At 45.5% G+C, this 10,000-nt stretch overlaps 1 non-coding gene across 1 annotated transcript; it reads right to left on the minus strand.

Annotated features, from left to right (window-relative positions):
- Positions 1-332: 332 nt before the first annotated feature.
- Positions 333-406, minus strand: trnai-aau (transfer RNA isoleucine (anticodon AAU)). The gene has a single exon. It is a non-coding gene; the product is annotated as a tRNA-Ile (tRNA).
- Between the last annotated feature and the right edge of the window lie 9,594 nt (positions 407-10,000).

The following is a 10,000-nucleotide window of genomic DNA, read 5'->3' on the forward strand; positions in this document are numbered from 1 at the left end:
CTATTGTGTTATTGACTGTACGTTTGTTTATTCCATGTGTAACTCTGTGTTGTTGTTTGTGTCGCACTGCTTTGCTTTATATTGGCCAGGTCGCAGTTGTAAATGAGAACTTGTTCTCAACTGGCCAACCTGGTTAAATAAAGGTTAAGTAAATAAATAAAAGACGAATGAAAACTCCTACAATGAGTTTGAAAAAAACATTAAAATGTCACTCCACAATAAAACAACAATTGACAATTCATATTACTAATTTAAAAACCATATAGTAGACCCAATCAACAGAGTTCTGAAACAGTGTATGTAGACATTCATAGTACAGTAAGAAAGTATCCTGGCCAGTACGGGTATCGAACCCGCGACCTTCGCGTTATTAGCACGACGCTCTAACCAACTGAGCTAACCGGCCTGGCGTAACACACGGCCAACAGAAGGGGCTTACACCTTTATATGAATCTGGACGGGGTTGATTTACAATGTCTACATTCCACCATTAGAGGGCAGAGAACGTAAACATATCCAGCCCAGTTCACCACAGACAGTTCTGAATATCCGTAACAGAAATTTTTGTGACCTTATTTGATATTTTCTGCTGCTTTTGAGACACAGTTCGATCCCTCCTTGGGGCACTACTTGATTTAGTGAATAAAACACTAAACAATCACAATACAGTAACTACGACTAAACAATCACAATACAGTAACTAAACAATCACAATACAGTAATTATGACTAAACAATCACAATACAGTAACTATGACTAAATAATCACAATACAGTAACTATGACTAAACAATCACAATACAGTGACTATGACTAAACAATCACAATACAGTAACTATGACTAAACAACCACAATACAGTAACTAAACAATCACAATACAGTAACTATGACTAAACAATCACAATACAGTAACTATGACTAAACAACCACAATACAGTGACTATGACTAAACAATCACAATACAGTAACTATGACTAAACAATCACAATACAGTAACTAAACAATCACAATACAGTAATTATGACTAAACAATCACAATACAGTAACTATGACTAAATAATCACAATACAGTAACTATGACTAAACAATCACAATACAGTAACTAAACAATCACAATACAATAACTGACTAAACAACCACAATACAGTAACTACGACTAAACAATCACAATACAGTAACTACGACTAAACAACCACAATACAGTAACTACGACTAAACAACCACAATACAGTAACTAAACAATCACAATACAGTGACTAAACAATCACAATACAGTGACTAAACAATCACAATACAATAGCCTGGTGATTAGAGGGGCGGGCAGCCTAGTGGTTAGAGAGGAGGGCAGCCTGGTGGTTAGAGGGGCGGGCAGCCTGGTGGTTAGAGGGGCGGGCAGCCTGGTGGTTAGAGGGGCGGGCAGCCTAGTGGTTAGAGGGGCCGGCAGCCTTGTGGTTAGAGGGGCGGGCAGCCTAGTGGTTAGAGGGGCGGGCAGCCTAGTGGTTAGAGGGGCGGGCAGCCTAGTGGTTAGAGGGGCCGGTAGCCTAGTGGTTAGAGAAACGGGTAGCCTAGTGGTTAGAGAGGCGGGTAGCCTAATAGTTAGAGGGGCGGGCAGCCTAGTGGTTAGAGAGGCAGGTAGCCTAGTGGTTAGAGAGGCAGGTAGCCTAGTGGTTAGAGAAACGGGTAGCCTAGTGGTTAGAGAGGCGGGTAGCCTAGTAGTTAGAGGGGCGGGCAGCCTAGTGGTTAGAGAGGCAGGTAGCCTAGTGGTTAGAGAGGTAGGTAGCCTAGTGGTTAGAGGGGCAGGCAGCCTAGTGGTTAGAGAGGCAGGTAGCCTAGTGGTTAGAGAGGCAGGTAGCCTAGTGGTTAGAGGGGCAGGCAGCCTAGTGGTTAGAGGGGCGGGCAGCCTAGTGGTTAGAGGGGCGGGCAGCCTAGTGGTTAGAGGGGCGGGCAGCCTGGTGGTTAGAGGGGCAGCCTGCCTAGTGGTTAGAGGGGCGGGCAGCCTAGTGGTTAGAGGGGCGGGCAGCCTAGTGGTTAGAGAGGCAGGTAGCCTAGTGGTTAGAGAAACGGGTAGCCTAGTGGTTAGAGAGGCGGGTAGCCTAGTAGTTAGAGGGGCGGGCAGCCTAGTGGTTAGAGAGGCAGGTAGCCTAGTGGTTAGAGAGGTAGGTAGCCTAGTGGTTAGAGGGGCAGGCAGCCTAGTGGTTAGAGAGGCAGGTAGCCTAGTGGTTAGAGGGGCAGGCAGCCTAGTGGTTAGAGAGGCAGGTAGCCTAGTGGTTAGAGAGGTAGGTAGCCTAGTGGTTAGAGAGGCAGGTAGCCTGGTGGTTAGAGAGGCCGGTAGCCTGGTGGTTAGAGAGGCAGGTAGATTAGTGAGGGCTGTCGGGGCCCCGTTTCAACTCCAGATGAGCTAACCATTAGTGAGGGCTGTCGGGCCCCCGTTTCAACTCCAGATGACCTAACCATTAGTGAGGGCTGTCGGGGCCCCGTTTCAACTCCAGATGACCTAACCATTAGTGAGGGCTGTCGGGGCCCCGTTTCAACTCCAGATGACCTAATCATTAGTGAGGGCTGTCGGGGCCCCGTTTCAACTCCAGATGACCTAACCATTAGTGAGGGCTGTCGGGGCCCCGTTTCAACTCCAGATGACCTAACCATTAGTGAGGGCTGTCGGGGCCCCGTTTCAACTCCAGATGACCTAACCATTAGTGAGGGCTGTCGGGGCCCCGTTTCAACTCCAGATGACCTAACCATTAGTGAGGGCTGTCGGGGTCCCGTTTCAACTCCAGATGACCTAACCATTAGTGAGGGCTGTCGGGGCCCCGTTTCAACTCCAGATGACCTAACCATTAGTGAGGGCTGTCGGGGCCCCGTTTCAACTCCAGATGACCTAACCATTAGTGAGGGCTGTCGGGGCCCCGTTTCAACTCCAGATGACTTAACCTGCACCAGAGGGTTGCAGGTCTGTCCACGTCCTTTCTTTTTGGTCATTCATTTTCAATCAGAGAAATAATCCAATAAACCAAACTGGTTGTATATAACTGTGAATATATTTTTATTTCACACAATCTTCAAAATATAATGAAGCATTCATAAAATAAGCCATGTATTTACATTGGGTCTAATGTGTGTCTGTGTTGAGGGAGCCATGTATTTACATTGGGTCTAATGTGTGTCTGTGTTGAGGGAGCCATGTTTTTCAACTTAGATAAAAAAGCACACAGCATTTCCTCAAACTGTAAACATTAAGCCATCGTCTTTTACAATATTATCAATCCCCCTTTGATTTGATAGATATGGAGAGTAATTATGCAGATATTGAGAATGGACATGAAGGAGTAGATTTCTCCAATCCTCAAATAAAATGCAGCAAACATTAAATAAACAAGTAATTACAACATATTTGCATTGTGGATAATGTGTGTTGTGTTTTATTTTCCCTTGTCAGCCACCCATCTCTGCTTGGTCAGTCTGGATAGGCCCAGTGTCTTCTGGGTGAGGCTGTCAGCCACCCATCTCTGCTTGGTCAGTCTGGATAGGCCCAGTGTCTTCTGGGTGAGGCTGTCAGCCACCCATCTCTGCTTGGTCAGTCTGGATAGGCCCAGTGTCTTCTGGGTGAGGCTGTCAGCCACCCATCTCTGCTTGGTCAGTCTGGATAGGCCCAGTGTCTTCTGGGTGAGGCTGTCAGCCACCCATCTCTGCTTGGTCAGTCTGGATAGGCCCAGTGTCTTCTGGGTGAGGCTGTCAGCCACCCATCTCTGCTTGGTCAGTCTGGATAGGCCCAGTGTCTTCTGGGTGAGGCTGTCAGGCAGATCTGAAAGAGACACACTAAGTGACAGTAAGTATACAGGTCAACAACATGTCTGTGTACATCTGTTGTTGTGACTGAGCATATGCAGTAGAATTCTGAATGACCTGTATCCATCTGGGTCTCCTCAAAGTGTCTCCCTTCACGACCAGTGTAGTAGGAACTGGTGCAGCCGGTAAATGAAATACCACAGCAGAGGACTGCTGTGACTGCAGCTGAACTGCTGGAGGTGGCAGATCTAAAAGAGAGAGGCACAATTTTCTGAACTGACAATAATCCTAAACTAAACAGAGTGAATGAGTGAGTGAGTGTGTTTCATAATTACCTGGACCACATCACCCTGCTTCAGGTCTACAAGCCTCTGGAAGCTCCAGCGTGCCACTCCAGGCCTGGAACAGCTTGGTGGAAAGACAGTTACCCGTCACCCACTCCAGGTCTGGAACAGCTTGGTGGAAAGACAGTTACCCGTCACCCACTCCAGGTCTGGAACAGCTTGGTGGAAAGATAGTTACCTGTCACCCACTCCAGGCCTGGAACAGCTTGGTGGAAAGACAGTTACCTGTCACCCACTCCAGGTCTGGAACAGCTAGGTGGAAAGACAGTTACCTGTCACCCACTCCAGGTCTGGAACAGCTTGGTGGAAAGACGGTTACCTGTCACCCACTCCAGGTCTGGAACAGCTTGGTGGAAAGACGGTTACCTGTCACCCACTCCAGGTCTGGAACAGCTTGGTGGAAAGACAGTTACCTGTCACCCACTCCAGGTCTGGAACAGCTTGGTGGAAAGACAGTTACCTGTCACCCACTCCAGGTCTGGAACAGCTTGGTGGAAAGACAGTTACCTGTCACCCACTCCAGGCCTGGAACAGCTTGGTGGAAAGACAGTTACCTGTCACCCACTCCAGGTCTGGAACAGCTTGGTGGAAAGACAGTTACCTGTCACCCACTCCAGGTCTGGAACAGCTTGGTGGAAAGACAGTTACCTGTCACCCACTCCAGGTCTGGAACAGCTTGGTGGAAAGACAGTTACCCGTCACCCACTCCAGGTCTGGAACAGCTTGGTGGAAAGACAGTTACCTGTCACCCACTCCAGGTCTGGAACAGCTTGGTGGAAAGACAGTTACCTGTCACCCACTCCAGGTCTGGAACAGCTTGGTGGAAAGATAGTTACCTGTCACCCACTCCAGGTCTGGAACAGCTTGGTGGAAAGACAGTTACCTGTCACCCACTCCAGGTCTGGAACAGCTTGGTGGAAAGACAGTTATCTGTCACCCACTCCAGGTCTGGAACAGCTTGGTGGAAAGACAGTTACCTTCCACCCACTCCAGGTCTGGAACAGCTTGGTGGAAAGACAGTTACCTGTCACCCACTCCAGGTCTGGAACAGCTTGGTGGAAAGACAGTTACCTGTCACCCACTCCAGGTCTGGAACAGCTTGGTGGAAAGACGGTTACCTGTCACCCACTCCAGGTCTGGAACAGCTTGGTGGAAAGACAGTTACCGGTCACCCAGGTCTGAAATATGGGCACAATATAATTTTAATGACAAAGCCTTGACTACACACCAACCTAAACAGAACAGACTATGGGAGGAGCACAGTACTACATAGAGCCATGACTACATGGAATTCTATTCCACATCAAGTAACTCACGCAAGCGGTAAAATTTGACTTAAAAAACAGATAACAATTCACCTTATGGAACAGCGGGGACTGTGAAGAGACACATGCATACACACAATAACATACACACTGTACACATAACACACTGTACACACAATAACATACTGTACACTGCACTGTACACACACACACAAGGATTTTGTGTTGTAAATATGTGGTAGTAGAGTAGTGGGCTGAGGGCACACACTTAATGCGTTATAAATGTATTGTAATGTTTTTAAAATTGTATAACTGCCTTCATTTTGCTGGACCCAAAGAGGATTAACTGCTGTCTTGGCAGCAGCTAATGGGGATCCATAATAAATACAATACAACAAATGAATTAAGTTTGTGTGTGTGTCAGTGATTAGCTCTGGAAAAATGACTATCAACAGTGTCCAGTAAAAAGGACATCAAAGGACATGTATTACTGAATGACATGAGCTCTAGGACCATGCCTCAGGACTGCCTGGCCTGACGACTCCTGGCTGTCCCTGTCTCCAGTCCACCTGGTCGCGCTGCTGATCCAGTCTCTGCTGTTTCTGTCTGCAGCTATGGAACCCTGACCTGCTCAAGGCTCACCAGAGGTACTACCTTGTCCCAGACCCGCTGTTTGATCCTGTCTCTCTCTACCGGACCTACTGTCTCAACCTCTAAACGCTCAGCTATGAAGAGTAACTGCTGTCTTGGCCCGCTGATTGATCCTGTCTCTCTCTACCGGACCTACTGTCTCAACCTCTAAACGCTCAGCTATGAAGAGTAACTGCTGTCTTGGCCCGCTGATTGATCCTGTCTCTCTCTACCGGACCTACTGTCTCAACCTCTAAACGCTCAGCTATGAAGAGACAACTGGCATTTACTCCTAAGGTGCTGAACTATTGCACCCTCTATAAACCTCTATTATCTGACACTGCTGGTCATCTGTCTAAATGGCTGTAGTCTTTTATAATCTCCACCAGCACAGCCAGAAGAGGACTGGCCACCCCTCAGAGCCTGGTTCCTCTCTAGGTTTCTTCCTAGGTTCCTGCCTTTCTAGGGGGTTTTTCCTAGCCACTGTGCTTCTACGTCTGCATTGCTTGCTCTTTGGGGTTTAAGGCTGGGTATCTGTATAAGCACTTTGTGACAACTGCTGATGTAAAAGGGGCTTTATATAATACATGTGATGGATTGCTTGTATATGTTTCTATTCATGTCAGTAACTCTAAATATGACATTGAGTTGTGTTACATTTCCTCAATAGGAAGTTGTACCTTAAGCCAACACGTCCCGGGTCAGCTCTACTGACAAGGCTACGTTGTTATCATTTAGTAATGTTGTACTGTAGCCTACTGCACCCCATATCAACCAACTACTAGCTGGTCACAAGGCTACGTTGTTATCATTTAGTAATGTTGTACTGTAGTCTACTGCACCCCATATCAACCAACTACTAGCTGGTCACAAGGCTACGTTGTTATCATTTAGTAATGTTGTACTGTAGTCTACTGCACCCCATATCAACCAACTACTAGCTGGTCACAAGGCTACGTTGTTATCATTTAGTAATGTTGTACTGTAGCCTACTGCACCCCATATCAACCAACTACTAGCTGGTCACAAGGCTACGTTGTTATCATTTAGTAATGTTGTACTGTAGTCTACTGCACCCCATATCAACCAACTACTAGCTGGTCACAAGGCTACGTTGTTATCATTTAGTAATGTTGTACTGTAGTCTACTGCACCCCATATCAACCAACTACTAGCTGGTCACAAGGCTACGTTGTTATCATTTAGTAATGTTGTACTGTAGTCTACTGCACCCCATATCAACCAACTACTAGCTGGTCACAAGGCTACGTTGTTATCATTTAGTAATGTTGTACTGTAGCCTACTGCACCCCATATCAACCAACTACTAGCTGGTCACAAGGCTACGTTGTTATCATTTAGTAATGTTGTACTGTAGTCTACTGCACCCCATATCAACCAACTACTAGCTGGTCACAAGGCTACGTTGTTATCATTTAGTAATGTTGTACTGTAGCCTACTGCACCCCATATCAACGAACTACTAGCTGGTCACAAGACTACGTTGTTATCATTTAGTAATGTTGTACTGTAGTCTACTGCACCCCATATCAACCAACTACTAGCTGGTCACAAGGCTACGTTGTTATCATTTAGTAATGTTGTACTGTAGTCTACTGCACCCCATATCAACTAGTAGTGACAAGGCTATATTGTTGTCATTCAGTAATACTGTAACGTTGCTGTACATCACATTATCCACCTAGCTAGCTAGTGATAGCTTAGCTAGCTCCAAAGAAACAACCAATGAATGACAACAGGCCTTTTAACAATATATCTATCTAGCTTGTATGATTGCATGTAAAACAACTTTACAGGTGATTACAAAGTTTGAAAGCAAAATTGACCAGTATGCTGCTCTCTCGGGAACTAGAGCGAGGCATCCAGATATGAGGTTAGCTAGCGCCGTTAGCATTAGCTAGCTAGCAGCGCCAGCATGTTAGCTATGAAAGTATCTATCCAGCAACAATGTCGAGGTCAAAAACGAAAGGAACTATGTTAAGCCATGCTGACTTCGTAAGACATGTCAACTCAGACTGAAATAATGAACAGGCTGAACGTACATTTCTGTGACTAACTAGCTAACTTTAGCTTGCCAGCTCAGTGACCGGTGATGCACCTATTCCTGTTTACAGAGTGTACGTCCCTCCCAGGTCCTGAGTCAACATGTGGCCAGAATTGGTTTACAAACCCCATTGACAATCCATGGGAAAATGTTTAGGGCCGTTCACCCATGATAATAACAACACTTAATATTGTTATTATCATATATGACTGTGACATTTGTAATAAATACCATTTAAAATAACACAAGCATATTGCTATTACATTGTTATAACTAACTGCTTTCTAAGCAGGGTTTCTCACACACTTATAAACAGATACAGAGACAGACACACACACACCCAAGGACAGAGGGCTGACGTAAACCTTTCATAAACACTGATAAGGAAAGGCTTTGATCAAAAGAGTGCTTGGGTCCGCATTTCACGAAATAATGAGACACACACACATAACCAAGGACAGAGGGCTGACTACGCACACACAAAATCTCCTGCTTAGCTGAACATTTGATAACAAAGAACTTTTGCTATAAGACTCAGAAGGATGACGCCCAGCTCATCAGGACCAATCTGAGAAGACAACAACCTGTCCAGAACCAACCAAAGGACCAGAACTTCCAGACTCAACCTACTTTCTGTGTTGTATAAAATGTCTATGCAATCAGTTATCTGGGCTTTTTCTGGAGGTTCTCTATGAGCCGAAGGAACGAGACCGTATACGCTTGTACCAGATATCTTTACTCATAATTAAACTGTCGCTTGTCATACAATTTACCACCTTGTCCGAATCGATCCTTGACCGGCTCGCCCTTCTCCATATCCAATTATCAACACCTGTCAGTTAATGGAATATAATGAAGCATTTCACACCCACAGTCTGTGACCAAGGAGTCTACTCTCCTCTCATAGACCACTTACAGAGGAAAGACAGATGAAGGGAGTCAGAGAAGGAAAAGGGGAGGGAGGGAGACATACTTTTTGTCTTTCTTTAATGAGCCAACCTCATTGAACTAAATATACCAGAGAGAGAGAGAGAGAGAGAGAGAGGAGTGGAGAAAGAGAGTGCAGTTGTTTGCTGGCTCTTTACCTCTCTGTGTACTTTGTGCCCTTCTCTAGATAATGTGTGACCAAGTGAGCATGGGGAAAGGTGTGTGTGTGTGTGTGTGTGTGTGTGAGTGTGTGTGAGTGTTTGTATGGAAGTGTTTAACTATTCTTGTGGGGACCAGAAATCCCCACAAGAATAGTCCACAAACATTTGACCAACTGGGGACATTTTGTTGGTCCCCAAGAGGTCAAATGCTATTTCTAGGGGGTTTATGATTAAGTTTAGGGTTAAGAGGTAGGGTTAGTTTTAGGGTTAGGGGCTAGGGTTAGTTTTAGGGTTAGTTTTAGGGTTAGGAGCTAGGGTTAGGGGCTAGGGTTAGGAGCTAGGTTTAGGGTTAAGGTTAGGTTTTTGGCTTCGGGTTAAGGTTAGAGTAAGGGTAAGAGAACAGGTTAGGTTTAGGGTTAAGGTTAGGTTTTTGGCTTCGGGTTAAGGTTAGAGTAAGGGTAAGAGAACAGGTTAGGTTTAGGGTTAAGGTTAGGTTTTTGGCTTCGGGTTAAGGTTAGAGTAAGGATAAGAGAACAGGTTAGGTTTAGGGTTAGGGGTTATGGAAAATAGGATTTTGAATAGGACTGAATTGTGTGTTCCCACAAGGTTAGCTGTACAAGACTGTATGTGTGTGTGTGTAAATAATTAATTAATCAAATGATTGATGGACCTGTCTATCAGTTTCTTCACCATTCTGTCTCTCTGTCTCTTAGTCCATGAAGTCACCTGTCCTCCCTCCCTTCCTTGGATAATAAAATACTAATGAAAACTCCTACAATGAAAAAAAACTCCTACAATAAAATGTCACTCCACAATAACCAT

This window comes from Salvelinus alpinus, chromosome 6 (assembly GCF_045679555.1).
Source record: "Salvelinus alpinus chromosome 6, SLU_Salpinus.1, whole genome shotgun sequence".
Classification (NCBI taxonomy): Eukaryota; Metazoa; Chordata; class Actinopteri; order Salmoniformes; family Salmonidae; genus Salvelinus; species Salvelinus alpinus.